Source organism: Aegilops tauschii, chromosome 7 (assembly GCF_002575655.3).
Source record: "Aegilops tauschii subsp. strangulata cultivar AL8/78 chromosome 7, Aet v6.0, whole genome shotgun sequence".
Classification (NCBI taxonomy): domain Eukaryota; kingdom Viridiplantae; phylum Streptophyta; class Magnoliopsida; order Poales; family Poaceae; genus Aegilops; species Aegilops tauschii.
The window spans coordinates 2285988-2312393 of record NC_053041.3 but is presented as its reverse complement, the minus strand read 5'-3'; the positions used below and the strand labels follow the sequence as shown (position 1 = coordinate 2312393).

Sequence of the window (26406 nt, the reverse complement as noted above, 5' to 3'; positions counted from 1 at the left end):
AAAAATAAATTTGGCCCTTAAAAATTTGGTCATTTTGCATTTGTATAGAACAAAAAGAACTAAATTTTGCTACGCAATATCAATTGATTTCAAATGATGCAAAAAATATAGACCCAGCACGTTCACAAAAAACAGAGCAAATGATGAAAAAAAACGACGCAATTCGACGGCCCAACCAGAGCTTGGTTTCCTTTTGGGCCCAATAACAACGTTTTTTTTTTGCGGAGTCAGTGGTGGGCGAGCAGCCGAGCACAACCAATAGGATCGCCTCTCGTGGATCGCCCCACGATCCAACAATGCGGAGCCGTCCTTGTGATCCAACGGCGCGGAGCCTGGATGCAGCCAGCCCACCTAATTCCTTCTAGAAGACCAGATCTGAGGGCTGTCACTTGGCGCGAGGGTATGATCGGACGGCTGATATTGGGAGCTAGGGTTAGGCGAAACCCCGCGGGGTTTAGAGGGGTTTTGTGCTGGTCAACGGGGTTTCGAAGGCTTTGACTGAGCATAACTAATTTTTAAAAATTGAAAAAATATGAAACCTTCGCCGTTCGTTGTTTTATAAGACAAACTAATGAGGAAAATATTAAACTTGGTCTGTGGTCATTTTCATGAAAAAACCCTAGTTGGCACGATCGAGGTCAAATGAGCACCATTAATTTAAAAAAATCAAAAAAATATAAAACCTGTGCACAATGTTGTCTTATGTGACATGTTACCAACCAAAAATCATAAACTTGGTCTATGGTCATTTTCATGAGAAAACCTTCACACATATGAGCTATCATGTACATGATTTCATAGAGTTTAAGGAGAGGAGGTAGGGTTACCTTCTGTTTTTGATTTTTTTTAAAAAATCAAAAAAATCACCAAAGCTTTATTTCAAAGTGAATAAGAAGGATCTGAAGTTAGTTTTCCATTTTCATATTTCAAATGTGTTTTTAATAGTTTTTATATTAAAGCATATGTTTTCAAAAGAAAATGTAAAAATATGAAGATTAATTCAGAAAATAGTGAGACTTCGAATCTACACTATGGAAAGTGAATATGTGTTAATAAAAAAACATTTGGCTCATTTAGAGTAGGTCCAAAAAAACTTGATTACAAATGGGCTGTTTACTCTAGCCTGGGAGCTCATTTGAAGCACATTTCTGAAATTCAAATTTATTTGACCTCCTCTAAATCACTTCAAATTTTGCACACATGATCTGCTACACAAACATAGATAGTTTGCCATGGTTTTACTTGTTTTTGCATTTTCTTGAATTTATACTGTCCGGATTTGCCAAGGTTTACATGATCTCATTTGGATCATGCATTTGATTTCCTACACCATAGATTCAAAACATCTAAACATAACTAACCATAGAGTCAGGATAGACAAATATACCACATGCAAATTTAAGGACAGACAAATATAGATAGCAACCAGATTACTAGCATCAACATAGCCAACCATAACCAAATTCATGAAAACTAAATTCAGTTCAACAAACAATAACCAACGAGATTCAGTTCAACAAACCAAAAGTAACCCAACAGATAAACTTAAAGATTCAGTCACAGCATCACATCATCGATCACATCACGCCGGAGTCAGGGCCTTCGCAAGGGTGGCATGCTGCCCCCTGATCATGTAGTCCTCCCCGCGAATCGCTACATCCTCCGCATGAGACAGAAGGTGATCGAAGCGGCCATCCCTTGCCTTTGGCTTGGTGGTACAGTAGGGGCAGTGCCACTTCTTGGTCTTGCGATTGTAGAAGGAAGCAACTCCCTTGGCCTTGATCTTCACCACCTCCTTGGCTGTGAAGGATGCGACGTTGCCCTTGTACACTTCTTCTCCAGAATCATACTGCACACATCAATGAGTTACATTAATACAGTATAGATTCATGGATACACTATGTCAAAGGAACTAAATGAATAATCTAAATTTCAAGTAGGCTTACCTCATATTCTTCATCATCACTTTCCTCTGGATCATACGGGTTGTACTGGGCCAACTTCCTCTTTCTACCCCAACCATCATCCTCCTGAACTTACAATTACATCCATCACTAGTAAATACGGAAGCCAATTGAAAATGTTGAAAATTTAGATATGCACACATGACACATTGATCATAGGGCTAATATAATCCAAATATACTATGATCATTGTTTTGCATTTTCCATTGTCATGCACACAAATTGAACAACAGAGCTAATATAACTACATATTGTGGAAAATTTTATATACTAATGAATCAAGGGTTACATTTGGTTATGATATTCAAATTTATATTGTGATTCATACGGTAGAATTGTGATTCTAAACATAACTAACTTCTTAATCAATGGATTCCATTTGGGCATATGACATTCAAAACCCCAATCTGAGTAGCATTCAAAAACAAATCTAATATGGACCCAATCTCCCAATCTAATAAGCATACATGTATGTAGCATTAAAAACCCCAATCTGTGAGAATTAAAAACACATCTAATAAGCATACATCTGTGTAGCATTGAAGAACATCTAATAAACTGATCTATCTAGCATTTTTGCAACAAATTTATCCAACAAACCCTAGTACTCCCATCCCTCCAATACAGAAAACCCTGGCCCATCTGTCAAACCAACTACTCTAACCATCTGAACTACGGTATGAATCCACAATCTAACCAATCCAACTAAGTCTACAAGCTAATATCCTAGAGAAAAGCAAGTGCAAATACCTCCTGCTCACTAGTGTGGAAACGGGCTTTAGCGCCGGTTCGTAAGGGCCTTTAGTGCCGGTTCTGCAACCGGCACTAAAGAGTGGAGACTAAAGGCCCCCCTTTACTACCGGTTCGGCACGAACCAGCGCTAAAGTGCCACCACGTGGCATGAGCCAGGCCCGGGTGCTGGTAGACCATTAGTACCGGTTGGTAGCACCAACCGGTACTAAATGTTTGGGGGGGTTTTGGTTTTAATTTTTATTTTTCCATTAATTTTGTGTTTTCCATTTAATTCTTTTTTGTTTGCTGGTATTTTAAGATACTACATATTGTACATGTTATGCATATATATAAATAGATTTTCTCGTAGAACCGATCATATATATATATATATATATATATATATATATATATATATATATATATAATTGAATGTCTCACAACCACCATTAATTATTCACACATACACATGTATATATATACAATTTCTCCTACATGTTGCCTTGGTGCCTTCGGAGCACGATGACAAGTGGTTCATGGGGGCGGTAGCGGGTAATAGTATTCTCCTTTGGGATCTATGACCTGGTCGAGCAAAAATCCCGCTATTTCCTCTTGAAGTGCTCGTATGCGCTCCTATGGTAGGAGCTGGTCCCGCACCTCTTTGAACTGTTAAGAAGGAGATCAATATGCATGTGTATTAGTTGTGTGACTAGATATCGGCAATCATGTAAGATTTGTGAATAGTGTTCTGGCAAACGTACCCAGTCCTGTCTATCAGATCTGCTCCTTTCGGACGCCATCATGCGAATGTTCTCGCAAACATAGTATGCACACACTTCAGTCCCCGGCGCCTGCTTCAGGGCCTTTACGAGAATAGAGTTTAATCAGATAATAATCAATCAAGCATATTAATTAATTAATGGTATTGAAACAAGAATTAAAGAGATGGTAGCTAGCTAGCTAGTACTACTTAATTACTTACCTTGGGTCGATACCAACATAGCTTTTGTCGCCATTTTCCTGGAGTCACCTTGATGTACTTTGCCCAAGCCCTGCCCGCCGGCAAAGAAAATTAATAAAGGGGTTATTAAAAATAGTTAATATCAGGAAATGACGAACTAAATAGGCCAAGATATAGTTAATAATGATTGAAATAACCTGTCAGACTATCCCCTTCACGATGTTGTAGTCACTATCTTTTTTAAGTAGTGAGTCCAGTACTACAACTTTTCCTTCGTCAACTTTAATGTCTAACAAGATCCAGTGGAAGCTGCATGCGCATACGTTTGCATGTATAAATTAAGCGGGCATGTGCATAACACTAATCAACTATAACCCTAAACCCTATACACTTATTAACATCTAGCTAGTAAGCAAAAACAGAATTTGTAGTACAAGACAGTGTGACTCACTCGAAGATGTAAGTAAGTAGTATATCTTCATTGCTATTGAGGCGCTTCAAGAACTCTACCATGCATTTCTCTACATCTTGTCTACACCATTCCAATTTCCATGTGTATTCATTAACGGTATTTGGGTCAATGAACCCAATGCCATAGCGTCCAGCTTTTTTCATTTCATACATCTTCATCCTGCATAATACCATAGAAAAGAATATATAGTGAGGATATATAATTATAGGTAATTAATGATCAATCAATGAGCACTAGAGCTAGCTTGAGACTTAAATTACAGAAAGAAATCACTTACAGACAATAGCAACTGACGATAGATTTGTCGAGTGCATCTTGATTGAATAACTGAAATAGTTCTGAATACTCAACGGACAGAGCTTTCTTATTGAAGTAATGATCTTCCTCGACTTGCACCATGAGGGACTCTCGATTGGAAATCTTGGTAATTTTCATGTACCAATCATGCAATTCATACATTCTCGTTGGGAGGTTCTTGACCTCCTCGGGCTCGACCAAAGGTTGGCCCCGGACATATTTCCGTTTTATTTCCTCCTCTCTAAGCGGAGACATGGGCTCGATATCGAGGAGTTGTCCAACAGTGATCTTGAGCATTTCAGCCTGCATTATATGCTCCTCGGTTATTACCACATCGCCCAACTCGGGAATGTAAACAGTTTGCCCACAATAATATTGGGCACGCGTACTCTCATGTGTTGTTGGCACAACAAGCGGGGGGTCGATTGCGCCGCCTGTTCTCCCAGCTGGGGAATGGTTTTCCCGCATTTTTTGACAGCTGCTTGTTGGCTCGAGCTCGAGCTTGCTTCTTTCTGTAGTCGTGCTCGATGTGCCTTCCTGATTTGGTGCTCATAGTCTGAGTCAACAGGCTTGGGAGCTGGTGGTCTAGCCATACGAATGAAGTGGTCAATCTTTTCCTCAGGCACTTTCTCCCTCGGCGACGTTGCCGGTTTCCGTCCAAAATGAGCGTCCACTTCGGCCCGCACTATTGCATCGTTTTGCTCCTCAGTCATGTCATAAGGCCTCTGAGGAAGAGGAGCGAGGCTGCTTGTACCATATTTATATCGCTTGTCTCCGCCTGTACTTCCTGTACTACCTCGACTCGTACCGCTACGCACCATAGCTGCGGCGTGTCTCTTCTGCGATTGCTTAGGCGGCGGAGACGGCTGACGTGGCTTAGTTGCAGCAGGAGGAGTGGCCTGACGCTGTGCCGGACTTGAATCAGGAGGTGTGGCCTGACACGGTGTCGGACTTGAAGCAGGAGGTGTGGCCTGACGCTGTGCCGGACTTGAAGCAGGAGGTGTGGCCTGACACGGTGTCGGACTTGAAACAGGAGGAGTGGCCTGACGCTGTGCCGGACTTGAAGCAGGAGTCTGCTCACGCGTTCATGGACTTGGAGGAGCGGGAGTCTGCTGACACGGTGGCGGACTTCAAGGAGGAGTCGGCAGACACGGTGTCGGTGGACTTCGAAAGATGATGCAATCCTTTCTCCGTAGGATGATACGATGTATGGCCTCTCCCAGTGTGTGCTCGTCGTCACCTCTAGGAATGTCAAGCTCTAGCCCCGAATATGGGTCCACCACCTCATCAACCAAGACACGAGCATAGCCCGCAGGAATCGGGGCGCAATGGAAGGTTGCTTCGGGGGTAATTGTAAAAGCAACGGCGGCCGCCACCTTCATGGATATGTTCTTCATTTTGAAGTGTAGCTCACAGTTAGTGTTCTCTATGATGTCATCCACATGGTATGTATCCAGCAGTGCGTCGCCCGGGGCGGAACCAACGCTGCTTCTCGGCATGGATGGGACGGTGCTATCCAATGCTGGATGATCATCCGCTTGCCGCTGCCGCTGCTGAGACCCCCTTTCCTGGCTAAGTGAGTCGATCTGCTGCTGCTGCTGGAATTTGAGTGCCAAGTCTGTGTGCCTTGCTTCTAGGCCTTGAAGGCGTTCCGCGTCCTCCTTCCTCCGCTCCTCCTCCAGCTTCCTCTTCTTCTCCTCCTCCATCTTCTTTCTTGCACGGGTCCTGTAGTCGGCGTTCCATTCCGAAAAGCCCTCATACCAGGGAATAACGCCCTTGCCTTGTGTTCTTCCCGGGTGTTCAGGATTTCCCAGGGCGCGCGTAAGCTCGTCGTTCTCTCTGTTGGGCGTGAACACCCCCTTTCGAGCAGCTTCTATTGCGTCAAGTAACTTTTGTTCTGCTCCTTTTAGACTTGCCTTCTTCGAAACGTCGCCTGTCTTCGGGTCCAACGCCCCCCATGCGCATAGAACCAAGTTCTGCACCTGGGGGGGCCAGATCCTAGTAACCGGAGTGACCCCTGCATCCTCCATCTCTTGCTCAGACTTATCCCACTTAGGCATTGCCACCGCATAGCCACCTGGACCCAGCCTATGGAACTGCGTCTTTTTTGCGGCATTGGCCTTGTTTTTTCTCGACCGTTCCTTAGATAATTCTGATTCCTTGAATTTCATGAAAGCGGGCTAGTGTTCTCTTTGCTTCTCCAGTGTTCCCTTGAATTCTGGAGTCTTCCTTTCTGCAGCGAGGTAGTTGGCCCATACAGTTTTCTTGTGGGTGTTGAATGCAATTGCCATCTTCTTAAGAGCAGCGTCCTTGACTTTCTGCACATCTACATTAGTGAAATAATCTGGTAGGGTGAAATGTTCCATCAGAGATTCCCAAAGCTTTTATTTTGCTCTGTCGTCGACCCAAGTAACATCTGGGCGTTTAGTTTTTGGCTCTTTCCATTCTTGAATGGAGATCGGGAGTTGGTCCTTCACAAGAACTCCGCACTGACGAACGAACTTGTTCGCAATGTTCTTAGGCGTGAGGGGTTCGCCACTAGCTTTGATGGAATCGATGTTGTACTTTACACCCTCCTTCAACTTTTTGCCCGGGCCGCGCTTTGTCCTGCTGTCTGTAGAAGCAGATTTGCTCGATCCGGAGGGCTGAAAGAAGAAAGATCGATTCGTTAATATATCTTCAAATAAAAAAACATGTGATGATCACTAGATGCCTGCTTATATAAATATACCTCGCCGGTAGTCTTTGTTATTTCAAGATCAACATTGTATTCGTCATCATAATCATTGTCTGCGTCATCATAATCATAATCATAGTTCATGACTTCATCAGCTCGATCATCGAGATCGAATATCTTATCATCACCCTCCCCGGTATTGTTCAGATATTGGGAGCCGTCATTTGCTTCATTCAGATCAACTCGCCTGTTAGGGCTGCGTATGATCTCGAACAGGGCCTCTTCTCCCTCTCTACCGGTATTGTCCGCCATAGCTTTTATTTAACTAATACAGAAGAAATATAAAACAATTTAGTATTCAAATTACAATGCATGGATGCAATCAATAAGGAAAAACTGAATCATATAGTACATAATATGCATCGTCTCGAATAATATATAATCTCGAATACATCGTCTCGAATAATATATAATCTCAAATACATCACTGGCTAGGTAGCTAATAAAGATCGAATACTATAGAAGAATCTAGGCCACTCGTGGTTCCTGGGGCGCGGGCGGTGGACACCCAAAGACAAGGAACCATCACAGGATCATATCTCCGGTCATCTGCCCAAAGAACCTGCCAGGTATTGGAGAACCTGACGTCCATAGCAGCCATGTAGCGATGGACGTGCTCGTCCTCCTCCCTGACACAACGACGCACCACCTCCGGCGGGGCCGGCTCCCTCTGCACCGAATGTGGCCCACGCGAACGCCACCAAAGGAGATCAGGGTTGACAACGGGACCCGAGGCCGGGTTCCTCACCAAGCGGCGCGCCCCTCCAGGTAGCACCTCCCAGTGCCAGCCCGGCGGAGCCCAATCCCGGACATGGGTCAGCCGGACGTCATCGCGAACGGGTCGACGGCGAGGATGCGGGCCGGGCATCGTCGAGAACAAATACTATATGCCCCCAAAAAGTAACATTTTTTAAATGATTGGATTGTGATAACTATAACTAAAATTCTATATGCAAATTCTAACAATTTAACATTAATCTAATTCATCTAACTAAAACTAATTCTAAAATTTCTAACATTTATATATATATATAACTAACATTTCTATAACATTTCTAATATTTCTATAACTAAAAAACAGAAAATTGCTAACATTTCTATAAATATTTCTATAACTTAAAAACAGAAAATGTTATAACATTTCTATATAACTAACATTTCTAATATTTCTATAACTAAAAAACAGAAAAATTTCTAACATTTCTATAAATATTTCTATAACTAAAAAACAGAAAAATTTATAACATTTCTATAAATATTTCTATAACTAAAAACATAAAAATTACTAACAATTTTACAACTAATTAACAATGTGTGTGTGTGTGTGGACATGGCGGCCGGGGCAGGCGCTCACCGGCGAGGCATCATAAAGAACACACATACTTATTGCAAAAATCTACAAGTCATCAAAAACCAAGCACTACGCGCATGCTCCTAGGGGGATAGATTGGTAGGAAAAGACCATCGCTCGTCCCCGACCGCAACTCATAAGGAGGACAATCAAAGAACACCTCATGTTTCAAATTTGTTACATACCGTTTACCATACGTGCATGCTACGGGACTTGCAAACTTCAACACAAGTATTTCTCAAATTCACAACTACTCAACTAGCACGACTTTAATATCACTACCTCCATGTCTCAAAACAATCATCAAGCATCAAACTTCTCTTAGTATTCAAAACACTCATAAGAAAGTTTTTACTAATCTTGAATACCTAGCATATTAGGATTATTTAAGCAAATTACCATGCTATTTAAGACTCTCAAAATAATCTAAGTGAAGCATGAGAGATCAATAGTTTCTATAAAACAAATCCACCACCGTGCTATAAAAGATATAAGTGAAGTACTAGAGCAAAACTATATAACTCAAAAGATATAAGTGAAGCACATAGAGTATTCTAATAATTTCCGAATCATGAGTGTCTCTCTCAAAAGGTGTGTACAGCAAAGATGATTGTGGTAAACTAAAAAGCAAAGACTCAAATCATACAAGACGCTCCAAGCAAAACACATATCATGTGGTGAATAAAAATATAGCACCAAGTAAAGTTACCGATGGAAGTAAACGAAAGAGGGGATGCCTTCCGGGGCATCCCCAAGCTTTGGCTTTTTGGTGTCCTTAAATTATCTTGGGGGTTCCATGGGCATCCCCAAGCTTAGGCTCTTGCCACTCCTTGTTCCATAATCCATCAAATCTTTCACCCAAAACTTGAAAACTTCACAACACAAAACTCAGCAGAAAATCTTGTGAGCTCCGTTAGCGAAAGAAAACAAAAGACCACTTCAAGGTACTGTAATGAACTCATTCTTTATTTATATTGGTGTTAAACCTACTGTATTCCAACTTCTCTATGGTTTATAAACTCTTTTACTAGCCATAGATTCATCAAAATAAGCAAACAACACACGAAAAACAGAATCTGTCAAAAACAGAACAGTCTGTAGTAATCTGTAACTAACGCAAACTTCTGGAACTCCAAAAAATCAGCCAAAATAGGACGACCTAGACAATTTGTTTCTTGATCATCAGCAATTGTAATCAATATTTTATCACGTTCTGGTGATTTTTAACAATTATTTTCATGAACAGAAAGTTTCTGGAATTTTCCGCAAGATCAAATAACTATCACCCAAGAAGATCCTATAGGTTTAACTTGGCACAAACACTAAATTAAACATAAAAACACATCTAACCAGAGGCTAGAACAAAAATTTATTGCTAAACAGCAAGGATAAATATTGGGTTGTCTCCCAACAAGCGCTTTTCTTTAAAGCCTTTTAGCTAGGCATTGATAATTTTAATGATGCTCACAAGAAAGACAAGAATTGAAGCGCAAAAAGAGCATCATAAAACACATGACAAACACATCTAAGCTAACATACTTCCTATGCATAGGCATTTTATAAGCAAACAAAATATCATAGCAAGCAAAAATTAGCATATGCAAGGAAGAACAAAGAGACGATAGCAATCTCAACATGACGAGAGGTAATTTAGTAAGATAAAAATTTCTACAACCATATTTTCCTCTCTCATAATAATTACATGTAGGATCATAGGAAAATTCAACAAAGTAGTTATCACATAACATATTCTCAACACGATCCACATGCATGCGAAGTTGACACTCTTCCAAAATAGTGGGATTATCATTAACTAAAGTCATGACCTCTCCAAACCCACTTTTATAAAAAAATTCATAAGATTGAATATTCTCCAAATATGTGGGATCTAAAGTTGACACTCTTCCAAACCCACTTTCAATATTATTGCAAACAATATTATCAATCTCATATTCATCATGGGGATACAATAAATTTTCAAGATCATAAGAAGAGTCACCCCAATCATGATCATTGCAACAAGTAGTAGACATAGCAAAACTAGCATCCCCAAGCTTAGGGTTTTGCATATTATTAGCACAATTGACATCAAGAGAATTTATAGTAAAATTATTGAAATCATGCTTTTCATCGAGGGAACTATCAAGCATGGGTGCAATAGCAACGATCTCATTTTTAACATAAGGAACTATAGCAAATTCGTCTTCATAAATATTGGCATCATGGCCACAAGAATAGCAAGCATCATGTTCATCAAGGGATATTTCAACCAAATCATCGGAATCATCATTATCTATAGATTCATGCATATCATTATTTTCTTCCAAAGCAACGGTCATTCTTTCAATAAATTCTTGGACATAGACATTATGAGCAAAGTTTTCATTGCAATATTTAAGTATGACGGAATTTTCAGATTTGTTGAGAGTAAAATCATACTTTTCAATCAAAGAAGCAACTTCATGAGCACCCTTAAAAACGACAAATTCTTCAATTTGTTCGATATCATAGTAACTATAAACACCCTTTGCATAAGAAGATAAGATTTCATTATCATTGAACTCACATAGGTAGGGAAGGTGTTTTTTAGGGTTCTTAGAGCAACAAGTAAAATCACACATTTCACAAAGATTCCATGCATAGCATAGAAATTTGTTTATTTGATTCCATAAGAGTCTCCCTTTTTGAGACAAACGGTGACACACAAAATGAGCATGATCATCTAAAGATTTCCCATCAACTAGGCTAGTTGGGGTTTCAGAACGAGCGCATAAGGATCGAAGTGGATCCATATCAATAGATTTTCAGCAAGCGAAGATGCAAGCATATAGAAGGCACATGGCAACACGAGCAAATAAAAGACAGGAAAAAAGAGGCAAACGGAAAAGAGAGGGCAAATAAAACGGCAAGGGTGAAGTGGGGGAGAGGAAAACGAGAGGCAAATGGCAAATAATGTAATGCGGGAGATCAGGGTTTGTGATAGGTACTTGGTATTTTGACTTTTGCGTAGACCTCCCCGGCTACCTCTTGAGCACTGCGTTGGTTTTCCCTTGAAGAGGAAAGGGTGATGCAGCAAAGTAGCGTAAGTATTTCCCTCAGTTGTTGAGAACCAAGGCATCAATCCAGTAGGAGGCTATGCGCGAGTCCCTCACACCTACACAAAACAAATAAATCCTTGCAACCAACACGATAAGGGGTTGTCAATCCCTACACGGTCACTTACGAGAGTGAGATCTGATAGATATGATAGGATAATATTTTGGTATTTTTATGATAAAGATGCAAAGTAAAATAAAAGCAAAGTAAAAAGCAACGGAAATAACTAAGTGTTGGAAGATTAATATGATGAAGATAGACCCGGGGGCCATAGGTTTCACTAGTGGCTTCTCTCGAGAGCATAAGTATTTTACGGTGGGTGAACAAATTACTGTTGAGCAATTGACAGAATTGAGCATAGTTATGAGAATATCTAGGTATGATCATGTATATAGGCATCACGTCCAAGACAAGTAGACCGACTCCTGCCTGCATCTACTACTATTACTCCACACATCGACCGCTATCCAGCATGCATCTAGAGTATTAAGTTCATAAGAACAGAGTAACGCCTTAAGCAAGATGACATGATGTAGAGGGATAAATTCATGCAATATGATAAAAAACCCCATCTTGTTATCCTCGATGGAAACAATACAATACGTGCCTTGCTACCCCTACTGTCATTGGGAAAGGACACCGCAAGATTGAACCCAAAGCTAAGCACTTCTCCCATTGCAAGAAAGATCAATCTAGTAGGCCAAACCAAACTGATAATTCGAAGAGACTTGCAAAGATAAGCAATCATACATAAAAGAATTCAGAAGATTCAAATATTGTTCATAGATAAACTTGATCATAAACCCACAATTCATCGGTCTCAACAAACACACCGCAAAAGAAGATTACATCGAATAGATCTCCACGAGAGAGGGGGAGAACATTGTATTGAGATCCAAAAAGAGAGAGGAAGGCATCTAGCTACTAACTATGGACCCGAAGGTCTGAGGTAAACTACTCACACTTCATCGGAGAGGCTATGGTGTTGATGTAGAGGCCCTCCGTGATGGATGCCCCCTCCGGCGGAGCTCCGGAATAGGCCCCAAGATGGGATCTCGTGGGTACAGAAGGTTGCGGCGGTGGAATTAGGTTTTTGGGGGTACGTAGGTATATATAGGAGGAAGGAGTACGTCGGTGGAGCAACGTGGGGCCCACGAGGGTGGAGGGCGCGCCCCCCTACCTCGTGGCTTCCTGCTTTGTTTCTTGACGTAGGGTCCAAGTCTCCTGGATCATGTTCGTTCCAAAAATCACGTTCCCGAAGGTTTTATTCCGTTTGGACTCCGTTTGATATTCTTTTTCTGCGAAACTCTGAAATAGGCAAAAAAACAGCAATTCTGGGCTAGGCCTCCGGTTAATAGGTTAGTCCCAAAAATAATATAAAAGTGAATAATAAAGCCCAATAATGTCCAAAACAGAAGATAATATAGCATGGAGCAATCAAAAATTATAGATACGTTCGAGACGTATCATAAAACAACGACGACCACGACCTCCTGCCCCAGATCCGTCGGCAACAGTGCCAGATCCGCAAGCCAGCGGCTGGATTCGACGAGCCACGCCCATGGAGCCCCACCTACTCCGGCCCCCGACGACTCCATCGATTCCGGTGGTGGCGTTTGCAGTTTTTTCGCTCGAGGATGCCATGGCTGTTCTCCGGTGTATTGCTTTCGTCGCCATCGATCATGCTGCGGTTCATTGTGTGCGCGTGCGTTGGTGAGGGTAGTCCGGCATGCGCCCGCGTGCAGAACGATTGTGTCGGCGAGGCAGCTCGTGTGGTTCCTTCAGGTAGTGGAGCGTTGGCCTTTAGTTCAGATAAATAATTGTTCAGATTTTTCCGATGCGATGCGGTGAGCAATTCAAGTGTGCGTAGTGCTCCCCAGATTTTGCCTTCAGCTTGGTTTGTGTGTGAAGTGGAGTTTGCTGCTACGGGTGGCTGGCGTCGACGTGCCTCCAGAAGCAACTCTCTCCTCAACTCGTCGCAGTTCCCCGGCGACAGGAGAGAAGTGCACTGCTCTAGGGTGCTCTCCTTCACGGGGGCAGGTGGTCAGCCGCTGTGGTGCAGCTCAAAAACATGTGCCAGATGGTTCGGTGCTTTGGCTAGGATGGCGACGAGTGCTGCTCCGGGTCAACGCCATTGTGCCTCCTTCTGCGGAGTGCAGTATTCACCTCACCGCGCTGCAGTCCGTATTTCTAGTGCATGCAGCTCGCAACCCGCCGATGTGCCGTCTAGCAAAAATTCTGCAGTGCACTTGCCCATGAGAAGTTCACTTCTTTTTCTAATGCACTTTGTTTCGTTTGTGGCTCCCGAAAACATGCATAGAAGAAAAGAAAAAAATTAAGTGCAGCTCACTTATTTCATTACTATAGTGATCTTCTATCTCCGAGCGGCTCACTATGTTGCCAAGTGCAAAAACAAATTGGAAGAAAACAAACTGGAAAAAGTTGATTTTTTTAATGCAGCTCACTTTGTTGTTTGTGTGCAGTAGAAAGAAAATTGGAAAAGAACAATTGATGCAGTACACTCTCCTCGTCACTGCAGTGCATACTCGTTGATAAAAAACGTTACGGAGACGATAAAAGAAAAATAATGTGGTTCACTTTTCATAGTATTGCGGTTCACCAACGCTCGACATGAAGTGCACTCTACCTCGTTTGCGAAAATTTACATCCCACAAAAAAGAAAATTTACGTCTCAGAAAAAAGAAATAATGCAGTGCACTTGTCTATCCAATGAAGTGCGTTTTTTAGTCTAAATAAGTGCGGTTTTCTGTCCGATGCAGTACGACCCGTTTATGGTAGTCTCGAGGTTCACTTTTCATAGTCTTGCGGTTCACCAACACTCGACATGAAGTGCACTCCACCTCATTTAGGAAAAAAATTACATACCACAAAAAAGTAATGCGGTTCACTTCTTGATAGTGTTGTGGTTCATTTACACCCGATGTGAAGTGCACTTTAATTTTCGTCCTTGAAAAAATTACGTTTGAATAAAATAAACCATGCAGTTCTCTAACACGTCCGATGCAGTGCGGTTTTTTGTCCGATGCAGTGCGGTTTTCAATCGGATGAAGTACCCACGTCGATTTGGGTGTCGCGAAAAACAGAGTGTCCGCATTTCGGTAAATTTAAAACTGCTCTTAAACCGTAAGGAATTAGAGAGAGTGTTCTACATGAAAAAGTTGCGTCTCGTCGATTTCTTTCCAACGGCATATCATTTGAATCATTTTGACAACCGGTTTGTAAAAATTTCACGAAAAACGGCCGCTGCCACTCGTCGTCTGCCGCACGATTTTCAAAATTAACTTAAACCCGTAAGGAATCTCAAAACCATTTCTACATATGAAAGTTGCGCCTTGTCCATAGCTTTCCAACGCGTATTACACGCCTCGTTTCGACAAACGTTTCAAAAACTAGGGCAAAAACAGTACCGAAAATTGCAAAAAATTTAAAAAACGTAATTCCGCAATTTAGTAAATTTGAAACTGCTCTTAAACCGTAAGGAATTAGAGAAAATAATAGATATAAAAAAGATGCACCTCGACGATATCTTTCCAACGGCGTAACATTTGCTTTATTCTGATGTGCGGTTTAGAAAAAATCACGAAAATACGCTCGCTGCCACTCGTCATCCACCGCACCATTTTTGAAACTACTCTTAAACCGAGAGGAATCTCGAAAAGTGTTCAACATGGTGAAGTTACGCCTAATCATTAGCTTTCCAACGGTGTATTATACGCCTCGTTCCGATAAACGGTTAAAAAATTATAGCGAATACAGTACCGGAAAAATACTGCATGCAGTTTTTTCCGACACGAAGTTCACTCGTGTGAGTACTGCAACACACTTGGTTCAAACAATGACATGCACTTGCATTGAGCGTGCAGTGCGGAAGTGTTATCAGAATAGTTATTCTGCTAATATTAACATAATAGACCGGCTGTATATATATAGTGTTACTATTCATCATCCGGGTTGCAGAATAAGTTATTCTTCACCCGAGGTAATCTTACGATCGCTTCCTAAATAAATTACGTTTAGAATATAAATAGTTACATGCATATTGATTCAATATGTAAATTTTGGTATATAAAACAAAAATATAGGTTATAAGACCAAAAAACCACATTTTATGTATGTTTTACACTATGTTTTTACATTCGTAATTTTACATAACATAATATATTTTTTACGACGAGTACATACTTTATTATGTTCTCTTTTTATGTATGAAACAAAACAAAATTTACGAAACATAAAAATACGGTGCATTGATGTCAAAATAGAGAGGGGATGAAAAATAACTATTCCTCACCCAGGGTGAAATATATATATATATATATATATATATATATATATATATATATATATATATATATATATATATATATATATATGTGTGTGTGTGTGTGTGTGTGTGTGTGTGTGTGTGTGTGTGTGTATGTTTATTAGATGTGAAAACATCTTATATTATGGGACAGATGGAGTAGTGTACATGCATGTGTAACACACATTTAAAGTAATGCAAACTACTGCCATAAATAATATCAACAATATTTTTCTGAATTCCACCAATTTTGTTTTAAAATATAACAAGAAGAGTCACTAATAATTACATAAATGCAACCTTCTAGAGAAAATTTCCTACAAAATTCAAACAAAAAAATATTCATGTGGCGCCGCCCGACCTGCGTACCACCAGCTCGTGGTTCGACCTCGTTGCCGTGTTCATGTGGCATTGTCGTATCACCGTGCTGCGGTACAACACGATCCATACCTCCTCCTGCATGTCCTCGTGAACAGGCGTGCCAGCAGAAGGAGCCGATAGCCCGTCCGGCTATTATGCAACACGTTCGCGTTCGACAAAGTGACTGCGCCGGCCGGGGAACTATGCTGGAGGCCTTTTCAGTAAGGCTAGTCATAGTGGGGAGTAATTTAGACTAGTGTCATGCATATGACACTCTAAGTTACTACCTTCATAGTGCAAAATAACATAGAAGTAGTATCATAGATGATTGCATTTATTAGATTGTGTACTCATTTTGCTTTGGTCTACGTTATGTTACAGTAACATATTACGTTACTCTAAACATCTCTCTTCTCCATTAACTATATGTCACATAAGCAAACTTGTCTTGGAATATGCTATGTTACTAGCTAAATTACTCCCACTATGACTAGCCTAACACTCTGAGGCAGCCGTCTGAGGCAATGATGCGGACATCATAAAAGGGGTACGTGCAGTCGGCACCAAGTTTCAATGCGGCAAACAGACGTTCGTAGGAGGGTGTGTGTGCGTCCAGAAATAAATGTAGTTCAATTTTTTGTAGTTGGACAGTATGACGTACACTGTAATAAATTTTCTTTTTGGTGGGTGTACACTGTAATAAAATTGACAATTGCACAATCCAAGAATGTGTGCAAAGAAAATGGTCTTGATCCTGATTCAGCCTAATGCTCATTAGCATCGGAGATGAAAAGAAATGCTGATGCACCCCAGTGCCCCCATTCCAGAAATAATATAGAAATACAGATTGTCTTGAGCAAGCTGAATACTGAATACGAATTTTACTCCATCTAATTTTGTGATAATTTTTTCTCTTGTGAGTAACAGTAAATGTGCTTTGATCGATTTAACATCGTATACTAGTCCTTAGTAGGTCACTAAGGCCCCCTGGTTGCAGTTAAGTTAATCTGGTTAGTTAACCTTAATCCTTCTTAATCGTGTGAGATTATTTTAATCCAGTTTTTTTGTTTGGAAGGGCTTACAGGATGGGTTAACGGAGAGGTTAACTTAATCTGCATGAGCAATACAATAATCACGAAGACACATAAGATTCATTTAATAAGTGAGAGAAGATCGATCTACCTACTTCCTTCGCCTGAATAAACTTGACTATAACTATGGAATCCACCTCGATGATAATTGGAAGATCGCATCTTTGAATGGCAAACGAAGGGCCCTCCGTGCATGCACACAACTCTGCTTCGAGCGCATCTCGCCAAGGAAAAAGTTGTCCGCAAGATGAAATAGTGTTGACCAGATTAGTTTAGTCCCATCTAACCGAGCGTTGTTTGGTGGGCTAACTCCCTAAACTATAGCTTAACCCCCTAACAAACAGTGCAGAAGAGTGTGGGGTCTTAACCCTCTAGTTTTTCTCAATAAGGCACAAAAATTGATTTGTTATGGACCTATGTTCACTATCAATGTGTTCATAATTCATACTCTTGAGAGATTCATTATCCTGGCAGGGCGATCACCACTGCAAACCACTGCATATGTTGAGTTCAAAAGGATCATATAATATCTTAAGTTTAAATTGATGTTTCATTTCAACATTTACCAAAAAGCCTTATGTTTTCCGTCATATATTCGCATGGTTCTATTGAATGTAGTTGTTGAGATGCACAAAAAAATCTTGGTACGAGAGTCTTACTTGTAAACTAATATTTCCTTATTAAGCGCTACTTCCTCCGTCCCAAAACGTTATTCCATTTTTGACGGAAACCGTAAGGCTTTTTGGTAAATGTTGAAATGAAACATAAGATCGGTACAGAGGGAACACAAGTCGAAAGGATTTACTTATTAATTCCTAATATATTATTTTCTTCATAAACACTTGCAAAAGTGGTAATCATAGGAAAGTGAAATGCCAACAATTGCATACAAAATTTCATGGCTCTATTGTATGGTAAAGTAATGAATGTTTAATATCATGTATCTGACACCCACATGCGGCTTATATATAGATCACATCACAACCATATCTGCATTGCAACCAATTTATTCGAAAGTTTCTGAAGTTTCTGAAAATATCATGGAAAAATTAAAATCGAGAAGCTCGGTTAACTAAAAATTTCTACGAATTGATTTTCATATAAAAAGGAAAGGGAAATTAATATTGATATCTACAAGATTTGCTTGTGTATCTGAATACATAAAGGACCACCGAAACAGGGCGGAAAAGGCAATCCTTAGAACGGTGCTCATTTTGACATAAATGAAAAAAAATTGCCAATATAGAGAACATTAATAAATATGCTATTTGTACATGAATAAAAATCAATGTGAGCATAACATAAATGCAGGATTTTAATTGATCGTTGCCCATGATTTGTTTTTGTCAATATATATCATAGCCCGAGCACGGCAATCATAAGCATAGTATGCAAAACGGAAGTAGTTTTCTCCTCAGTCCCGACCATGGCAGTCATCAAGAGCAATCGTACAAATGCCATGGGTTGTTCAATCTGCGTTCTTATTATGATCATGTCTTCCACTTTGATCTTACCAACCTCTTGCTATGAACGTACGTATCTACAAACATCCTTTAATCTTTTTTCTTACGTAATGCATTAATTTTGCTAAAATAGACCTTACAAGACATTTGTAATAAGAATCATTGCCTTGACTCAATGTTTAGTTGATCGTCAAGAGAAGTGCATGCCTACTCAAGTCTGCCATTGGAATGTCTGCAAGATCATGTGCAGACACACCGGCAACCCTTGGATCGGGGCCTACTGCAAGATGAAACCAGGCGATGTGAAACTATGCTGTTGCGTTTATTCCTGAATCTCTAGCGATGCTAGTTGTTGTTTGGGGCATTAATATTGTCGTTTCATGTATCCACCCGCTTGGGATGCAGTCTCAATAAAATAGTTTCTTAGCGACTCAATCAAATTTTTAACTATTATGAACAACGTTATCTGTGTATGGTCGATATCATGTGCGCATATCTAGCTAGTGGCTCATCTTTACGTCTTAAACTAGCGTTGAAAAGATTACTATATCGATTGTCCTGCAATTTCTCATTCTTCTACTTCGAAGATCATGATTGATATGTCACAAAGAGAGGTTTCCACACAGAATCCCTCCAGATCTACCCTCTTTGTTAATACGATCCCGCACATGAGCTCCACTTGGGTACAACCCCGTTCCCTCACTAAACGGATAAAGGGTAATATGGACCTTTGACAAATCGTATCCACTTTCATATGTACGGTGGGTCACCCGCCAGACCTATTTACATTTTTTCCTTTTTTTAAGCTACAAAACATAGTGTAGCAGTTGAGATTCGAACCTGAAACCACTAGGTTAATTTCTGGCCGCAATTACCAGCTGGGACGGAGAACCAATTGTGCATAGTTCTACTTATTTTTCTTCTGGTTGTGTACATCTCTGGTTCTGGTTCTGCAAGGTTATTCTGGGCAATTTTTCTTTTCGTTTTTTTATCCACGGTTTTCGCTCAGTTTTTTCTCTTTCCTTTTTATTTTTTACTTTTTTTCCCTTTTTTTGCTTTTTTCATTTTTATTTCTCATTAAATTTCTTTCGAATGTGTGAAATTTTTAAAAATTCCCGAAACATTTTTTCAAATCTGCAACTTTTTCCAAGTTCGAGAATATTTTCTAAATTCATCATCTTTTTTCAAATTCACAAACTTTATAAAATCGTAACTTGTGAATAATCTTCAAATTCGTGAACTATTTTCAAACTTTTAAAATTCTTTCAAACTGATGATATTTTTAAAAATTAACTTGTTTTAATTTCCAAATTCGTGTAACTTTACAAACTTGTGACCTTTTTCAAATTCATGAACTTTTTTAAATCTTCACTAGTGAACAATTTTCAAATTTGTGAACTTTTTTCAAACTTGTGATTTTGTTTTTAAATTTATTTAATTTTTAAAATTCGAATTTATGAAAAATATACACATTAGTGAACTATTTTACAAACTTGTAAACTTTTTTGAATTCATGAACTTTAAAACACTCAAATTTGTGAACTTTTTCCAAATTCATCAACTTTTGTCAAATTCGCCAACTTCCTTACAAATTCTTGAGCTTTTTCAGATCCACAAATTCATGAACATTTATTCCAATCCGTGAACATTTTTCAAATTCAGGAAGTTTCCTTAAATTCACTAACTATTTTGCAAATCCAAATATTCGGGAACATTTATTCTAGTACGAGATATTTTTTTATTCAGATTTTTTTTCAAATTCCTGTACTATTTCCAAATATGCAAATGTTTTAAATTTTATTGTTTTTGAAAAAGTACTACGAAAACCGACTGGTTTTTTTCTGACAGACGAACTACAGAAAAATTCGGAAGAAAAGAAGCTTCTTTTTCTAATGGCCGCTTGTAACCTTTGTTGTCTAACTAGAGAGCGCAGACTACAAGAACTATCCCTCAGTGACCGGTCTATTGTAGCGAACCAGTTCTACTCACTATTTATTTTTCTTTTGTTCTGTTTGTTTTTTGATTATTTTTTTCAAAAACACCTGTGCTTTTTAATAAAATATCAAAAAAAGTTTAGATTTTAAAATTTTGTTCAAAATGAAAAATAATTGCATTTTAGAAAATTGTACAGAAATGTCAAAACAATAGTTCATGTCTTTGAAAAAAGAGTGAACAAATTTTGAACACGAAACTTTTCTAAATTTTTCGAGCATTTTTCTAAGAAGGATCCGTTTGAGAGCATGCTGTTTCTCGACATCGTTCAAGTGACTCCGTTTTTCTTCATTGGCTTGTATGACCAATTCAAGGCACCATGCTAAGTTTCTTAGATTTTCGAGAAGTTTCATATTTTCTGGAGTTTTCTCGGTCAAAAAAGGTCAATACATGACCCGACGTGTTGCGACTTGCATACGGTGTGGGCAATTGTTCAAACATGACATGGATGCCTACCATGGGCATGCCCACATGCTTTTAAAAGTTTGATAATTGTAAGGATGTCAAAAAATACTATGTTCAATGAAGAAGGCTCGGGTATGCGAGAAGGCTCCATCTAAAAGCACGTTGTTTCTCGACATCCTTTAAATTACCCCAATTTTTTCATGGTCTTGTATGACCAATTCAAGGTACCATGCCAAGTTTTTTTAGTTTTTGACAGATTTTGCATTTTCTGGAGTTTTCCCGTTGTAAAAATGCTGATAAAAGGATGGACGTGTCGCAATGTGCAAATGGCGTTGGAAGTCGTTCAAACATGGCATGGGTGTCTACCATGAGCATGCCCACGAACTTGAAAAAGTTGGGTTCATTTTAAGCATGTCCAAAAATAGATCATGTTCAACGGAGGGTGTTCGGGTAGGCCAGAAGGCTCTATCTGAGAGCATGTTGTTTTGGGGCATCCTTAAAATGGCCCAATTTTTTCCTTGGCCTTGTATTACCAATTTAATGCACCATGCCAAGTTTTTTTGGTTTTCGACAAATTTTATAAAAAAAATTAGAGTTATCTCGGTAAAAAAAGGTCAATACATGGTCGAACACGTGTCACAACTTGCATCCGGAGTCGGAAATCATTCAAACCTGACATGATTCCTACCATGGGTATGGCCACGTGCGTACAAATTCACTATTTTCATCTTTTGATAAAAGTTTAGCACGACTTAATGACTTTTCCTATACACGTTGGCGGTAGAAATATACAGGCTACTGCCATGGTCAACGACGGTATACTTCTGGCCAATCCTCGGTGTAAAAGATGATGTGACAAGTGGCTACCGCCATTGCCTTTGCCGGTCGCACTTGGTAGGTATAAATAAAGCGTCGTGGATGCTACTACTGAACTTCTTTGTTGGAAAGTTGGCTAGCGTGCAAGTTTGGTTTGGTTTGTCCACGGTTCGGGTTGTTTATTTTTCCCGTCCAATAAAAAATAAAAAAACTGTCCACTTAATGTTAGGATATGGATTATTGATACAAAAAATATTCTTTTAGTTATCTATAGCTGTTTTATAAAATTCTCGCAAAGATATAAATGAATATGATGGGATATTTGGGTACGTTATTTGCACTTGCCAGATGGTGCACACGTTTATTTATTTATTTTTCTGCCCAATAAAAATAAAAAATATGTCCATTTAATGTTATTATATGGATTATTGTTAAAAATATTTTAGTTATATGTAACTGTTTTATAAAATTCTCGTAGAGATATGAACCAATATGATGGGATATTTGGGTGTGTGCATTTGTGAATAATCCATACCCTAACATTAATTAGATAAATTGTTCAATTGTGTTGGGTAGAAAAACTTGTGTTTAGGGAGACTCAAACCCAAGACCAACCAAACCAAACTTGCACACGCTAGCCAACTTTCCAGCAAAGAGATTCAGCAGTAGCAGGCCTGCCAGAGCACAAGGATGAACTTGAAGGTTTCGAATTTCCCCTGGCAGGGGAGGAGCCAGGATTTGAGGTTGGGGAGGGGGGCGGGGCTAATTAGTCTTAATTATTCCCTTTGGTACAAAAACTATGCTACCTTATGTAGGTTTGACACAAAAGTTTGGGGGCGTGCCCCCCCCCCCCCCCTTGTCCCCCCTAGCTCCGCCCCTGGCCCCTGGTAGACTGCACTAAATTTGTAATGCACTATTAGACCTGCAGGAAGAACTAAAGCTGTCAACAAGGCAATTCGAGAGCAGCATGATGCGGTTGAAGTTGACAAGTGTGTTATTTCATTATGCGATACTTTGTCCCATGTTCTTAATTGTAATGTTGCCAATTATGAATCAGAGCTGTGAGAATAAATAATGAAATTTATTCCAATTTCGAAGAAAATTTAAATATAAAACAAATTATCAAAGTCTAAAAATTATGACAGTTATGGATACTATCACCAGCGTATGGACCCACAGGTAAGCAACCACATCACCCAACCTCGGTCACACACGTAAGAACACACGTCAGCAAGTTGTGGGCCCATATGTCAGCAGCGTTGGCCAGTCAAAACTGACACCCGACTTACTACTGATGGGCCCCGTCGGTGATAAAACCTCGGCCTGGCCAAAATGTAAGGTGCACGTCAGCATATTATTTGCCCATATGTCAGAAATATTGACTGGTCAAACATGGCTGGTCGGTTCGCGTACACAGCGCACAGTGCGTCTAAGCGGGCCCAAACCGTATGGGTGGACGTTCGTGTGCGTGCGGTTCCGTCTGGCCCGGGGACCAGAAAGTTTACCTTTTCATCTGAGCCGTGGAACAGAAGTTTGGTACCGGACGGACGTGTCAACCCAAATCCACTGTAGGGCAGCCGTTTTGGAGAACTACAGGTCGTCTCTCGGTCGGACCACACTCAACCCCAAACCCACCTCCGTGGTTCTCGAAACCAGGTGCCGCCGCGGCCAGCTATCCACCGTCCCCCACTGCTGTGGGAGGCCGAGGTCGCTCCGGCTAACCGGCAATGAAAGATGCTGGCCTGGAGTTCCCGCTTGACGCCGTCGACGGGTAAGGGAACCCTGCCCTACTAGGAGATCTATCAGTTTTTCCTAGTCCAGCCGACATGGGCGTCGCCTGACCATGGCTACACCGCCCCCATGGCCGTGTGTTGCAGATTTCCCCTACAATCAGAGTTCGCGGACAGCTTGGTCCTCCCGCGGATTGCTGACATGAGCGCTGACCCGGCTGAGTCGAATGCTGGCTCCGGGTGCAGCCATCGTGTTGGCGGCGCAAGCCAGGGCAGGCAAGACGGCGTCGGCGGGAGGCTTCTCTGACGAGCTCCGCACAGTCGACAGACGCGGTGAATCCAAAGGCGACTGGGTGAATGAAAAGGTGCGGCCTGAAGCCATTGTAGGGCACCTGCTATTAATTGTTTTGTTGAATGCTGCTCTGTTTGTCGTACGACAGCATGAAATTCGCTGCAATGCTTTCTGTATGTTCGACTAGCTGAACAAACCGGATGAAGATGTTTGTTCATGTTGTGTGTGTAGGATGCGAACAGGTAGATCTTGATAACATAGCTTATGCTCACACACCGTAATTGGTCCCATAATGCAGAATTTACAAACTGGCATATAGATGCTGCTGAAAATTATTGGAAAGTGGCAAGTGTCAAGGAGGTGTGTTTGTGTGTGTGGTCAGCTAAATGATGAAGTCTGAACCCGAAGTGCACATGTAGAAACAAACAAGACAAAATCTGATTGTGAGTAGTGTCACTCAGGATTTTGTATCTTCTGCTACACCAAACATACTGAATTTGCCTTTGATGTGTTCCCACCGTGTGTTTCAAATTTTTATGTGGAATTTTGTATAGATTGTAGGCACACGGTTTGTGAGTACTGAAAACATTTGAATATGTTTCTTGAAAAATGTTAGCATGGCACCATGCAAAGCGTGGTCCCATCTGATATTCCACCACCATTCTTGCAAGTCAGCGTTTCATTTCCACCCCCTGTTCCCGTCTGTGCAAACTTACAAAGATTGTTTATTAGTGGGAACTCAGGTTATGTCTTGGGAGCGCGCCTTTGTGTGAATGTTTCATGTTTCAAGTTAAAGGTGACATATAGTGTAGAAAAGAAAGAATTAGATGTGACATAAGGGACATTACATTCTAGTAGTAGTAGTAGCTTATAAGACGATTGGATTACTAAGTGACATGAGTAATCATTACTTACTAAGAAAAGATGAGAATTGCGTTTGGGCATATGTATGAATCTTGTGTGTATCCCCCTTTCTCGGATCAAGTTCTGCAAGGTTATTTTGAGCGATATTTCTTTTGGTTTTTTCATGCAGGGTATTTGCTCGCATTTTTCTCTCTCATTTTCCTTTCTCGTTTTGTTTTTCCTTTTTTTCATTTTTATATCTAAAGAACTTTATTTTGAATTTGTGAACTTTTTAACAATTCACAAAGCATTTTCTGAATCGGCAAACATTTTCCAAACTGGTGAACCTTTCGAAAACTCACGAAGCATTTTTTGAAATCAGCAAACTTTTTCCAAACTTGCGAACATTTTCCAAACTTGTGAACTTTTTTTTAAATTCATGAAGTTCAAAAAAAATAACTAGTCAACAATCTCAAATTCATGAACTTTCAAAAAATTTAACTTGTGAAAAATCTTAAAATTTTCAAATTCATGATACTTCTAAAAATTAACTCATATTAATTTTCAAATTCATGATACTTCTAAAAAATTAACTCATATTAATTTTCAAATTTGTGCACTTTTTTAAAACTTGTGAACTTTTTACAAACTTGTGAATTTTTTTGAATTAATGAATTTCATTAAATTGGTGAGCCTTTTAAAAAATAGAATTTGATAAAAAATCAAATTTGTGAACTATCTTTCCAGCTCTTGAACATTGTTAAATTCATAAGCTTTTCGAATTTGGAATTTGTGAACCTTTTTCAAATTTATCAACTTTTTTCAAATGCGACAACTTTCTTAAAAATTCATGAACATTTCTTAGATAAACAAATTCGTGAACATTTATTCCAATCCGTAAAAAAAATAAAACTCCTGAGCGTTTTTTAAATTCATGAAGTTTTTGCAAATCCCTCAGCGACCGATCTACTGTATTGAACCAGGTTTTTCTCGCTATTTCCATTTTTTTGTTATGTTTGTTTTGTGTTTATTTTTTTATTTTCTGTTCCTTTTCTCTTTTTCGAAAAAAACTCATGCTTGTTTTTCAAAAAGTCAAAAAAAAAACCTTTTCAATTTTTGTTCAAAAATACAAATATTCACATTTTAAAAATTCTACAGAAATTGCAAATAAATTGTTCACGTCTTTAAATTTTCTCATAATGTCAAAATAGAACATTTAAAAAAAGAACAAGCAAAATTTTGAACACACACGTTTTTGGAATTTTTCATACATTTTTTAAGAAGGCTCCTTTTGAGAGCAAGTTGTTTCTCGACATCATTCAAAAGAGCCTGATTTTTTTTTTTTTGCTTTTTCTAGAATTTTCTCGGTCAAAAAAAGTCGATAAATGGCCGGACATTCGCAACTTGCATGCGGTGTCAAAATTTGTTCAAACTTAGCATGGATGCTTACCACGGGCATGCCCACTTGATGGCCAAATTT

The 26406-nt window shown here is 39.7% G+C and overlaps 2 long non-coding RNA genes across 2 annotated transcripts; both read left to right on the top strand.

Annotated features, from left to right (window-relative positions):
* The first annotated feature begins 18725 nt into the window (after positions 1–18725).
* LOC120968164 (uncharacterized) lies at positions 18726–19313 on the top strand. The gene is made up of 2 exons (XR_005762361.3): positions 18726–18917; positions 19032–19313. It is a non-coding gene; the product is annotated as an uncharacterized lncRNA (long non-coding RNA).
* A 4363-nt stretch (positions 19314–23676) lies between these two features.
* LOC120967926 (uncharacterized) lies at positions 23677–24425 on the top strand. Its single transcript, XR_005761783.3, has 2 exons — positions 23677–23832; positions 23939–24425. It is a non-coding gene; the product is annotated as an uncharacterized lncRNA (long non-coding RNA).
* Positions 24426–26406: the final 1981 nt, after the last annotated feature.